The following is a 13,638-nucleotide window of genomic DNA, read 5'->3' as shown; positions in this document are numbered from 1 at the left end:
CAGTTAAAAACATTCCATGGACACTCACTCGTATTCTCCGCAGTTCGCCAACCATATCCCCTTGCGCTCCAGCCCTGGGAGAGGAAACTCGACCCTCAGAATACAGATGGAGACACCCAGGTTCCTGCCTTCTCCCTGAGGGAGGACTATGGCCTGAGGGCTGTGGGCAGAGACCCTTCCAGTTCACACCCTGGGTGATGCATGTTGAAGCTGGTGTCATCCAGCCCATAATAGTCAGGAATATGTCAGAGGCCACTGTGGCAGCCCAGCCTGACAGCAGTCCACAGAAGCACCTGGCATCCATCTGCCACTAAATCCCCAAACGGGGATTCTGTCTTCACATGAAGACTGACAGTGAAGGGGACTGGAGAGATGGCAAAGACGTTAGGAGCTCTTGTGGCTCTTGCAAAGGACCCAGGTTGGGCTCCCAGCACTCAGAAAGAGGCTCACAAATGCAGTTAACTCCAATTCTAGGGGGCCTCACACTTGCTTCCGAGCCCTGTGGGTACATGCACACACAATGCACACACAAACACTGAGGCACATATACACAAATAAATAAATATTTTTAAGATATTGGTGGCGAGGGACAGGATGGAAGGGGACTATGGCTGCTGTGTGCATAGGCAGCCTTGGTGAACACAGATACTCGGTGAAGCTATGGCTCAATTCCCCCATGTCTTGGGCACAGGAAACATTCCAAACTATAGTGGGCTGTGCCTGCTTACAATGGGGAGAAGATCAGAAAGCAGCCAGCATCACCCCCCCCCACAAAAATTCACTGAGCACCTACTATGTGCTTTAAATCCCTATATACCAGCCAAGTAAGAGACCTGACAGTATCTCTCAGGTGCTTGAACAAGAAATTCATCCAGGGTCCCATCCCTCAAAACATCAAAATATCTGGATGTACTTGGAAGTCAAAGCTGATATTTATTAACTAAAAGCTGATCTAGTGTCTAGGAAAGGTACCACAATGGGGCCATTGATTTTTTTTTTTTTTTTTTTGAAAAGAGAAGTTACGTTTTAAAAAGCAAGATACCAATTTCACATGCATCCTCCGGCTAGATGCCAGGCCCTTGGGATAGCTCACAGCAATGCTGGTTAAAGAGAGAGAGGGGGGGAGAGAGAAAAACCTTGAAAGGGGGGCTTTTCATATAGATACACAAGGAAGTAAATACAATCGATTGAAATTTCTAACAGAGAAACATTCGTCTTGTTGTGTTATAAAAATGGCCCAAACTGCTTCCTTATTCCTGATTTCTAGGGATTGAGGTATTTTCATTCCCATAAACTAGATACCTATAGGGGAGAAAATGAAAATGAGGAGACAGATAACCAGCAGCATTGGTCAAAGGCTCTGGCTTGTGGCAGGATGGCAAAGGCCCAGTCTTGCATGCTTTCCTAAAGGAAAGGGTAGGGAAGCAGAATTCACTTCCTCCCTAGGATCTGCAGTATTCCACAGGGGCCAGAAGCAGCTGGAACTTGGAAGGCAAATCTTGGTGGCTCACACCGTCAGCCCCCCTGGTTCAGCCTTCCAGGAGGTGAAGGGGGAGCAAATTTTGGGGCAGAGTTTTTCTCCATTCACTGAGGCTTGGGTTACACAAGGGCTCAAGGAATCAGATGTTGACTTGACCTGGAAACGCACACAGATGCTCCCCAACATAGAAGGGGTCACACCTGGGGAAGCTCATCTGAAATGGGAACGACCATAAGTTGAAAACATGAGGATTGGACAGATGGCTCTGTGGACAAAGTGTTTGCTACCCAAGCATGGGGGTCTGAGTTTGAATCTCAGAACCCATGTCAAAAAAAGAATATGTGTCTATCCAATATGGTGGTGGATGCCTCCAATTCAATCGCTGGGAAGTTGGAGATGGGTGAATTCTTGGGGCTTCCTGGCCAGCAGGTGTGACTGAATTGGTGGGCTCCAGATTCAGCAAGAGATTCTGTCTCAAAAAATAAGGTGGGGATTGATAGGGGAAGCCAGCATCAACCTCCCCATACAGAAGAAGGGGAAAGGAAGAGAAGGGGAGAGGAGAGGAGGAGAGGGGATGGGAAAGGAAGAGAAGGAGGTCATCGAAGCCAAGCCTGGTGTCCCCATCTACTCAGGAGGCCAAGGCAGGAGGATTACAGGTTTAAGGCCTGCCTGGGCTACAGAGAGAGTTCAAGGTCAGCTTGGGTAACTTAGTAAGATCACCTCAAACTATAAAGAAAAAAGTAGGCTGAAACTTTCATTCAATGATAGAGTGCTTGCCTAGCATACATATGCCCCTAACTTCAACCCCCCACTACCATAAATAAAAAACAAAGTACATTGACTAGCCCTTACCTACTGATATCCGTGCTTAACAAACAGCATGCTGTAGAGTACTGATCATCTGTCCTCATTATCATCTGGCTGGATGGGAGCATGACTCTCTGCTGTTGCCTAGCATCATGGGAGAGGCTCACACCACATATCAACAGCCCAGGAAAGTATCAAAATGTAAAGGATAGTTTCTACTGAACAGGCATAACTCTCACACCATCACAGAGTCAGAAAGCCATTGTGACTTTGAGGCCATCTGCATTTCCAAATGGAGGCGCAGCTCCTGGTTAAATAGGGAGCCCTTGACCAATGAGCTATCTCTGGCTACAAGGAATCAGAGGGCACATGGGATCTGGTCTAACATCACAGAGATTGTCCTGAAGCTCAGCCCCAGATGAACTTTCCAAGTTTATGAAGACAGGGGCTCATCTGGTCCTCCAGTTCAAATTTAGCAGGAATTTTGATCATAGGGACCACTGATGCAAAAGGTGCCCTCTGCCACTGAAAGCAAGATGAATTTTCTTCTAGCAGTCGGAGGCATGGAGTAGAGGAGGAGGAATACATGTCGCAGCCAGCCTTTCACCACTATTGACCAAAGCCCGACCCTTTCAAGTTCTAAAGAAAAGGGAAGTGTAAAGGTTTCAGTCCGTGATTGGTCCCATTGCTTTGGACACATGTTGAGGTAGCACATTATGGTGGGGAGGGCATAGTGAGAACAAGGCTGTACACCTCATGGCCTGGAAGTAACAGAGAGAAGAAAAAGAGCAGGAAGCACTCACAATTCCCCTTAGGGCTCACTCCCAGTGACTCAGAATTCCTCAGAAGGCTGGTTTCTTCAAGTTTCCACCATCTCCCAATAGCACAGAGCTGAAGATGGAGCCCTTGACATGTTGACTTTTGAGGAAAGTGTAAGATCTAAATTACAGTACCATGTCAGGTAATGGTCCATTATCAGTTAACCCCAAAGACTTCAGTGGAACTCACCCTGGCCATTTAACAGAACGAATATGGCACCAAGGACACTGTGAGGGGACTGGGAGGACAAGTGGGGTTAGGGAACCATGGATGGGGCAAGACTGGACAAGCAATCTCTGTCACACACACACACACACACACACACACACACACACACACACGCACACACACGTCTCTCAGTTTGAACTCACAAAGGACAATCATACTGAAGTTTGAGGGATATACAAGTGATTTCAAATGCAGGAAGGTGTAACCATGGTCACGGAGCCTTGAAAGAACATTGTCCTTATTCCTCTCTCTCTCCTCAAACTCAATCCACCCAGACCCCACACTGCCACAGTGACATCAACTGACAACTTGTTTTAACCAAGCCCAGCAAACCTAAGTCCGGCAGGCCAGATTCTTCCACATGTCCACAGCACACATCGTTCTCAGGACTACTATTCCCACATCTAAGATGTGAAAACTGAGGCTCGGAGTAATGAAGCAAGCCAGTTTCCAAGGCTGATCCCGTCTTTATTATTCCATGGCTCCAGTTAAAGTCAGAAGATGGACTTGAAGTCTACTGGGCTTTGACATTAGAGAGACAGTGTGGCTTTCCCAATGGCTGAATGACAGAGAAAACCTTTGGTCCCCTCATCTTTACACATCTTTCACCAACCACCTCAATCAGATGTGAGCCAGCATTCCTCAGAGACAGAGGGAAGATGTGTCAGCATCTGCCTTGAGGACAAAAGCTGTAGCTCCCTCTGACAGCTTAATGCTCTCTTATTCCTTTCAACACTCATCCCGAGCTGACAGGTGCTCAGAAACTGTGCCTCCATCTTTCCACGTCCCTAGAAAGTGCTCCTTGAAAGAAAGAGGTCAGCTGTGGTGGGTGTGGCCCAAGGGCACTAACAGGCAGATCCCATTAAGAATGGATAGTGGGACCTGGGAGATAGCTCCGTTGGTAGACACGCTGGGTATGCAGGGTACCTGAGTTCGGTCTCCAGAACCCGTGTAGAAAAATGCCAGGTATGATAGTGCGTGTTCGCAATGCTAGCACCTGTGATGCAGCTCCATGGGAGAGACGGCCTCTGCACTCAGGAGAGACGGTCCCGCCTCTCACCACAGGTGTGGGAGAGCTGGCTCTGCTCCTTGCCTGTAGGAGGTGGTCCTAGTGGCCAGGATAGACCACCTCAGCTACCACCCAGACCTACATCCTGGGCCTTGGGTTGCCCCCCCCCCGACTAACATCTCCCCGATCTATGACCTGCTGGAGTGTATGAAGGGAGGGACTGGTCCTGTGGAAGATAACTGCAGGACCTCCATGACTTGGGCAACAGCAGGGTGTCCGAGAGGAGTTTCAGTGAGGGGCCAGTGATGATGGTGTGCCAGAGGCCTTGAACTACACCAAGGACTCGTTTCAGTGAACATTTTGCAGGTGGGGCTGATTGGACAAAAGGGTGTACTGCATGATATAGCACAGCTTCCGATGCCGTTAGGATGAATGAAGAGATGTTGGAAAGATGGAGGAGTAAGGTGGCCTTTTTGTTTGCTTTGTTTTGTCTTTAATTCATTTTGGGGCATTTTGGGGGGCATGCTGCAAGGGTGAGGATGGAAATGGAGGGACTGGGAGGTAAGTGGGATTGGGGTGCGTGATGTGAAATTCCCAAAGAATCAATAAAGAATTATATTTAAAAAATTCATGGTGGAGGAAGCCTCAGATAGAACACTTGACATTGTTCTCTGTTATGCACGTGTGTGTGTGTGTGTGTGTGTGTGTGTGTGTGTACATGTGCACACACACACACACACACATGCACCAGGTAATAGGATTGCATTACCTCCAAACCTGAGACAAGGATTTCAGTGCAAACAGTTTATATGAGAATCAATCCAGATGAAAGACTTGCCATTTCTGGTGCAGGTGATCAGGGATTCAGCCCCGCAGGGACTCTCCAGATTGTGTAGAACATGCTCCTAGTTGCCACACCCAAGGGCAAGAAGCTGGCATCGACCTCCTACTCCTCTCCAGTGCCTGAGGCTTATTCTCAGGGATGTTCCCTCCCTGGAATCCCTACTCCCGGAACAAGAATGGTCCAAGGAGAACTGCTTCAGGTAGAAAGCTGGGTGCTTTCGGGAGTGAGCTGTTGGTGGTTAGGGGATGGTAGGCGTGGAGAGGGTTTAGTTTGGGGAACTGATGGTGTTTGTTAGCTAGAGGTTGCTCCATCCCAGCATCATTGATACCAGGCCTGGAAAGAAGAGAGAGGAGATGGAAGGCTAGGAGGGAGGCAAGGACAGGAGGGAGAAACCCAGCACAAGCAGAGGTATAAGGCTCCACTAAAATTCCTACACTTGATCTGATCTTGACATCCCCCTGTAGGATGGCAGGGATGATCTGAGGCTGGGAGAAATCAAGGTTATGCCCTTTGGGAAGCCCTGGTAAGACGATGGGCAGACAGTTTTGTGTGGTTGCTTGAGAGCCATGCTCTGCCCACCTATTTAGGAGAGGCTGGCAGGCTAAGGTGATCTAGAACTTCCTGGAAATCGCATGTCTGGAAGCTATGCTTAGCTCCTCTTTCACAGGATGAGATGCCAGAGTTCAAGGTCCTGAGGCAGTGGGTGATATGTCAAGCTGCACCATCCTAGTCATTGCACTGGGCCTGGGAGGGGGTCCACAGGAACCCCTGAATGCTCCACTTCATTCTCATATCTCACTGCTAATGCCCCAGTTATCACTTAGCTAGAGGCCACAGGGGTCTGTCTGCTGCTTCAGCTCCCATGATCCTTTTTGACATGCAGTTCCTCCTGGGGTCACACCTGTTCTACACACCCTGACCTTTTCTGCCGCCACCCCCCCCACCCACTCCCACCCCCATCCATAAGCCTGGCACTGGGCGTCTCTGGGTTGGCCCTCTAAAATGGGATTGGTGGCCACCAGTAGGTGGCAGAGGGGCAGAGCAGCAAGCCTGGGAACCTGCCAGAAAACGTCATTTCTATTTCAGTGGCCCCTTTCCTGTGTGGGCTTTAGAATTAATGCTGGGTGATTCATTTTTTCTTTGACACCATAGATGTATTTGCTGAAGCATGATGAAGATTTAACTGTGCAGCAAAGGCAACTGCCAGGGGCATAAAGAGAAATAGAAGAGGTGGCAGGGTTTCTCAGGGGCATGTGGCCAACTTGAGGCAGTCCCCATGCCTATCACACTGATCAGCTTCATTAGAGATCCAGCCAAAATAACATGAACAATGTACACTATCATCTGTTTCTAACACACACACACACACACACACACACACACACACACACACACACACACACACACAAAACAGATATTTACTACTGAAAAGACAGATAAAGCAAAGAACTTGCTAAAGAATTGTTTTAGATTTATTTTATTTTGTGTGTGTGAGTGTGTGCTGATTCTGTGTTCCCCAAAATATTGTGCACCCTAATAAACTTATCTGGGGTCAGAGAACAGAACAGCCACCAGATATAGAGGCCAGAAAATGGTGGCACACACGCCTTTAATCCTAGCATTCCAGAGGCAGGGATCCACCTGGATCTCTGTGAATTTAAAGCCACACTGAAAACAGCCAGGCATGGCGACAGGAGCCTTTAATCCCAGGAAGTGATGGCAGGAAGCAGAAAGGTATTTAAGGCGTGAGGACAAGGAACTAGAGCCTGGTTAAGCTTTTAGGCTTTTGAGCAGCACAGTTCAGCTGAGATTCATGCTGGATGAGGACTGAGAAGCTTCCAGTCTAAGGAAACAGGATCAGCTGAAGAATTGGTAAGGTGAGGTGGCTGTGGCTTGTTCTGCTTCTCTGATCTTCCAGCATTCACCCCAATACCCAGCTCCAGGTTTGTTTTTATTAATAAGACCTTTTAAGATTCATACTACATGAGTGTTTTTCCTGCATGCATGTATGTGCACTACATGTGTGCCTGGTGCCCAAGGAAGTTAGAAGAAGGAATAGGATCCCCTGGAACTGAAGTTATGTATGGTTGTGAGCCACTACATGGCTGCTAGGAATCAAACCAGGGTCCTCTGCAAGAGCAGTGAATATTCTTAACTGCTGAATCATCTCTCTAGTTCCTTCCAATGGAAAAATTTCAAAAATCATTCTTCCCCTTCTACTCAGAAATCATTATCTTTTTAATGTGTTGGTGCCTACTGTCCACATATGAACGCCCACATGTGTATAAAGGGTCTAGCTAAAATTCCGGACCCTTGCTTTTTTTCCTAAAGCCCAATGCTTAAAGCTTCCAGATAAAATAGTTTTTGTACCGAAAGGAATAGAGATGGGTATGACCTCAGGAGTAGACTATTTATTTTGGGAAAACTCTTTGAATGGGCTCTTTGTTACAAAACGTTAAGCAAATGACTCCCTCTTTTGCACAGCCCTGGAGCCATTGTACTGGACACTGTTGTCTCCATTAAGCAGGCTGGCCTGGTTCGCTGAAGAAGAAACAAGCATTTGTACCTTGGCCACAGCCAGGAAAGGAAGAGCCCACTATAGTGAGGAAGACCTGGGCAGGTGATCCTGGAGCAGGCTCCACCAGGCACCTCTGTCTTCCTCTACCGGGTCCCAAGTGCTACTGGACCTAACCTCAGAGGCCCAAATGTCTCAGGACAGTCTTGAAAAAGAGAGGCAACTTGAGGAGACAGTGTCCTATGGGACTCAGGCATGACTGGTGGATCCTTGGAGAGGGAGGCTCTCGGCTCCTGTGGCTGGGAGCCTGGTGTCACTTAGAATGGGTCTGCCGGGGCTGGAGGAACTGGGAAGCCTGGTGTCCAAAGATATTGACAAAAGTAGGAGAGGGTTTCGCCTGCTGCTGTGACACCGTCCCCCTGACTCAACAACAGACCGTGTGCATGTTTCCACACTGGTGGCCGTGGACATTCTCACTGCAATGCCCTCACTAATCACACCCTTCTTCACAGGGGTGTAAATGTAATTTATTCGAATGGTCAGCCATCAACTGATCATTCTTCCCCTCAGCCCCAGACATGAACATTCCAACTATTTATTTTATTTCTTGCCTACTTCAAAAATGAACAAGGAAAGATCGTCAGACACTCGACAAAAGACTCAAGCATAAAATGGAAAGACTAAAATAAACCTGTCGATCCATCGTCAATATCAAAGCCAGGAAAAAGAACTGAAGAAAGTAAAGTGTAAAACAAAGAAGAAAACAGAAAACTATCATCAACAATTGCGCAGAGCCATAGAGAAATGCCCTGGGATCTGTGGTTCATGAAGAAACAAGAGAGTGGAAAAGAGCTACAGGAAATAGAGGAGGAAAAAAACCATTAACTTATAAATGAGCAATTTCAAAAGCAAAAAAAGAATTCTATCGGAAAAGAGGAGAAAATGATAGAGGTGGGAGAGACATGGACAAAATTGCAAGGCCTTTGGATAGATAACCCAGAACTTCAGCAGCTGGAAACCCAGAGAAGGCACAGAGGGAAGAGGGGAATGCACCATCAAAGAACAGGTGGGCTGGAGAGACGGCTCAGTAGTTAAGAGCCACCTTGCTGCTCTTGCAAAGGACCAGAGTTTGGTTCTCAGCACCCACAATGGCATGCAACTCTAGCTTTAGCAAATCCCGTCCAACACCCTCCTCTGGCCTCTTCAGACACTGTGTGCACCTGTGCAGACATGTGCAGAGATACATAAATAAAACAAATCTGGTTTAAAAACAAGATTCCCTGTAACTAAATTGTATCTTCGTCTTCAGGGCTCAAACAGGTTATTAGAACACCAGGGGAAAAAAATCATAAAAGCCTTCAAAAGTAAACAATATATATATATATATATATATATATATATATATTTATATATGGTATGAAAAATAACAAGTGGAAAGGCATTTATTTAAGTTCCCAAGAGCAGGATGAAGACTGTGAAGGCGTACTATTGCACTGTGAAATAAAACATGATTTTCAGGCTTGATTTTTATATGCATCCAAATTATAAACTTTGTCGGGATAGAAGTATTGTCAGACATGAGAGCCTCAGATAAATTACTTCTTGTGTTCCTTTCTGAAAAAAAAAATACTGTAGGATGTGCTCCTGCCAAATTATGGTGTAATCCAAGATAGAGGAAGACAGAGGATCAAATTACAGTGACTCCAGACCAAATACAGGCAAAGATGGTGTGTGTAGGTTAGCTGCATAAAATGCTTATAGATTAATTAAAACATATGTAAGGGGAGAATCCTTTTTCTGTAATAGAATCTCTAGAAATGACAAAAGGGGGAACTATAAGATATGTTGCAATGGGATTTTATTTATAAAAACTAATGAGTAAGTAAATAATAAGTAAAAGAGCATTGCTAAGATGAAATGGGCCTGGTGGGGCTAAGGATAGAAACAGGAGAGTTGTCACAAGAGAACTCCTTCTCTCCCCCCACAAGGCAAGGCATCTGATTGATCTTGAAAACTTTCAGGGAATATAAGTAGGAAATACACAAATAAAATTAGTTAGGAAATTAGTAACTTTGAGTTGGGTAGAAGGCTCAACATGTAAGAGCACTTGCTGGGCAAGCATGGGAACCCAAGGTCAGGTGAAGAAACTGAGTGTGGATGTATATGCCCATAATTTGAGCATTGCATGTGGTAGGGACAGGAATTTCATGGCTTGCTGCCTGCCAACCTAGCTCTAGGCTCAATGAGAGACCCTGTCTCAAAGGAATAAGATGGAGAGCAATAGAGTAGGACACCGAATATCCTCCTTTAGCACTGAGGCACACACACATTACCCACACACATGTCATCAAGAAGGGAAGTACAGTTATAATAAACCCTGGTGACTTACTTAAGTAAAAAACATTGCTGAGATGAAATTGAGATGCTGGGGCTAGGGGAAAGGTAAGAAAGCTTCTCACAAGTCAAGAAACAAGTACCTTCTGGCATAAAAGTGGAGACAAAACATTAACATAAATACCAGAAGAAGGACCTAGGAATTTAAAATGGTCACATCAAGGGCTGCTCTTTTTCATTATAATAAGCCCTTTGGTATTTGACTTATTTTTAACTGTATGCACATTATTTTAAAAAAAATCTTTGTAGAAGCTGGGTTTTTTTTTTCATTGTTGAATGAAAGATCAGCAGGCCCAAGATTTTGTGTTCTTTAATGTGCTGAGTGGCTATCAGTGTGTGTGTGTGTGTGTGTGTGTGTGTGTGTGTGTGTGTATGTATGTATGTGTGTATGTGTGTGTATGCGAGCATGCATTCATGTATGGGTTCATGAGCCTGTGTGCTCAGAGAGGCCAGAGGTGGATTTCAGGCATCCCACTCTGTCACTCTCCATCTTATTCCCTTGAGGCAGGGTCTCTCACTGAACCTGGAACCAGGCTGACAGTGTCTCTAGTTTCTACCTTCACAGTGCTGGGGTTACAGGTGTGTGAAGTCAGTGCCTGGCATTTTTCTGTGGATACTGGGATCTGAACTCAGGTCCTTATGATTGCACAGCATGCATTCTTACTCACTGGACCATCTCTCCAGCCCTGCCTTTGGATCTTGAAACTGAAGCTCTTAGCTTCCAAGCCTGTATCTCATAGACCAGTGGACTCACAGATCAGGCAGGCCTGGTTTCCAGCTGTGGTCTCAGCTCTGGGTCACCTTGAATGACTTACCTATCCACTCTGCCAGCCTCTGCTTGTATAAAATGGAGACCAATATCACCTTCAAGAAAGGTCTCAAAGGGGCCACATGTATGGTTGTGGACACCATCGCGCCTTACAGAAGCTCAATAGATACTGAGAACCTGACTGAATCAAATCAAAACAAGCTACCAGGTTGGGTTTTAGAAAGCTGAGGGACCTTGTGGCAGGACACTGCCTTGGTGTGAACTGGACATAGCTAAGTTCATGTCAACCACTGTGCATGCCCAGGACCCCAGAACAGAGAATGGAACCTGCCCCCAGCCTCATTTCCATATTCAGCATTTCCTCCTGAGAAGTTCCTTCTGTGATGTCTGTGCTCCGGTGGCTTCTGGTACCCCGTTCTGTTCCAATGAGAGCGCTCTTTTCAAGCCGTCAGTGGGGGGAAGACCACAAGGCCCTAATGAAGTCAACTCATCATGTTTTCATGGTGCAGGAGGCTGCAGGCAGCTGCTTGGCTGGGGAGGGAAGATACAAATGCTGTCTTTTCCTTCATCTTCCGGTGCTCCCCAACCCCCCACCACCACTCACCACCCACCCTACCACCCCCACCAATGGCTTGACATCCTGTCCCCAGTCACTGGGAGCTGTTTCACATAAACAAGCCCAATGCCACTGGGGTTTCCTGAGGCCACTAGCTGGACGCTAAAGAGGGCACAGAGGTCTGATGCCATTAATCACCCAGACACAGCACTAGCACTAGCAGATTCTTAGCCCAGCTGAGAGCTCCCTCCCCCATCCCTGCCTAGAGAGAATGAGTCTCTCGATTTTTCTCTCTGTGATTCAACCAGCGGCTAATATTAACATGGCTTCAATCATCGAGACTCCCAGAAGTCAAGGTTCTGCCGGTTTTCCTATGAATGAGCCACCAAATTTAGCTAGCAATGCCTTCGATTTAAATAAAGACTACGCAACCATTTGGGAAAAATATGTATTTCAAGGTCTAGTTAATATCTGATTTCCCAGCTCCTCCCACAGTCCTGTGTAACTCAAATACTCTAGTGAAAAGAGACACTTGGCTGCTGGGAGGAATTCTCCTCTTGGAAGTGGGGAAAGCCTCTGCTTCCATGCAAAGGACCGCAGTGGTGAACATCTTAGTAGCTGCTGCCTTGCCAGGGCAGCCCTGTGATCCCACTGGAGCAGACCAGGCCAATGCAGGCAGCAGAATCCTGCAGGACTAGTGCTGGGCCCCAGAGTTTCTGATTCAGTAGGTGTGGAGTGGGGCCTGAGAATTTGCATTCCTGTCTAATTCCCCAGTGACATTAATGCTCTGTAGCTAGAGTTTTCCTGCCTTGCCGACAGTCAGGGCAAATCTCTCTCACCTGCCAGTCTCACAGCCACTCAGACCCGACCAAGTAAACACAGAGACTTACATTGGTTACAAACTGTATGGCCGTGGCAGGCTTCTTGCTAACTGTTCTTACAGCTTAAATTAATCCATTTCCATTAATCTATACCTTGCCACATGGCTCATGGCTTACCGGCATCTTCACATGCTGTTTGTCATGGTGGCGGCTGGCAGTGTCTCTCTGACTCAGCCTTCCACTTCCCAGAATTCTCTTCTCTGTTTGTCCCGCCTATCCTTCCTGCCTGGCTACTGGCCAATCAGTGTTTTATTTACTAACCAATCAGAGCAACATATTTGACATACAGAACATCCCACAGCAATACTCCTGGCCTTGGGTCAGCACTCTAGACCCTTTGGCATGGTGAAACCTGCACATTCATTCTGGGGTCCTCTACTTCCAGCACATACCCGTCCACTTTTCCTTGCAAGATTTGTTGCTTAGCTTAGCTGGACACTGGGGTGGGGGTGGGGTGGCATCTGATGTTCTGGAGCTCTGGGCATCCATGTAACCCCGAGGTCCCAAGTTCTCCTAGACCCAAGCAACTGGAGTCTGTGTTGGCTATTAGACTAGCACCCCAGTTTCCTTGGAACTGGAGCTCTGTCCCCAATCTTCTAACACTTGCCCTTGGCCCCAGTATTTCTCATAGCTCTTGCCAACTCCATCCCTTATTGTCTTAGGTGAGATGTCCTGCCTCCTTCACCCCCTCAGGCAGGGGCTAGCAGTGTCTTCTCTGACTGAGAAGCATATTGCCCCCTCACTGAAAGACTGTATCATGCACAACCCCCATCCAGGGTGGGAATCCCAAAAAAATGTACCTTCAACACTCGCTTAGTCAGACGGGGGATGCTCACTGACAATCTGATGCTCATCGCCTTCTTGAAGGCTGGCAGATTCTGCATCAGGACCTCTACCCCATCCTACCTACCTCTCCTCTCCTATATCAGAGCCTATACTATAATCTACACTAGAACCTAACTCCAACCTTAAGGGCCTTCTCGGTGCAATCTCTGCATTCTAACTGTGACCTTGAGCTAGCCCTTGGCTCTTTGATTCAATCTCTGCATTCTAACTGTGACCTTGAGCTAGCCCCTTGGCTCTTCTGAGCCAGTTTCCTCATCTGTAAACAGGGATCATAATAGATGATTCATAGGATGGATGAGGACAAAATGAGCTAATGGAGACTGAGTGGAGCTTTCATTTCCTGTTGTCACTATGACTAGTCACCCCAGTCACAAGGCTCAGACATCAGAAATGGGTTCACTTGGAGTCCTAAGTTATAGGACCCAAGTCAGGACATTGGCAGGCCTGTTCCTTCTAGAACATCGGTTCTTGGGTTCTCAATTTGTGGGTC

The sequence above is a fragment of the Peromyscus eremicus genome, chromosome 2 (genome assembly GCF_949786415.1).
Source record: "Peromyscus eremicus chromosome 2, PerEre_H2_v1, whole genome shotgun sequence".
NCBI lineage: Eukaryota > Metazoa > Chordata > Mammalia > Rodentia > Cricetidae > Peromyscus > Peromyscus eremicus.
This window is presented reverse-complemented; position numbering follows the sequence as displayed.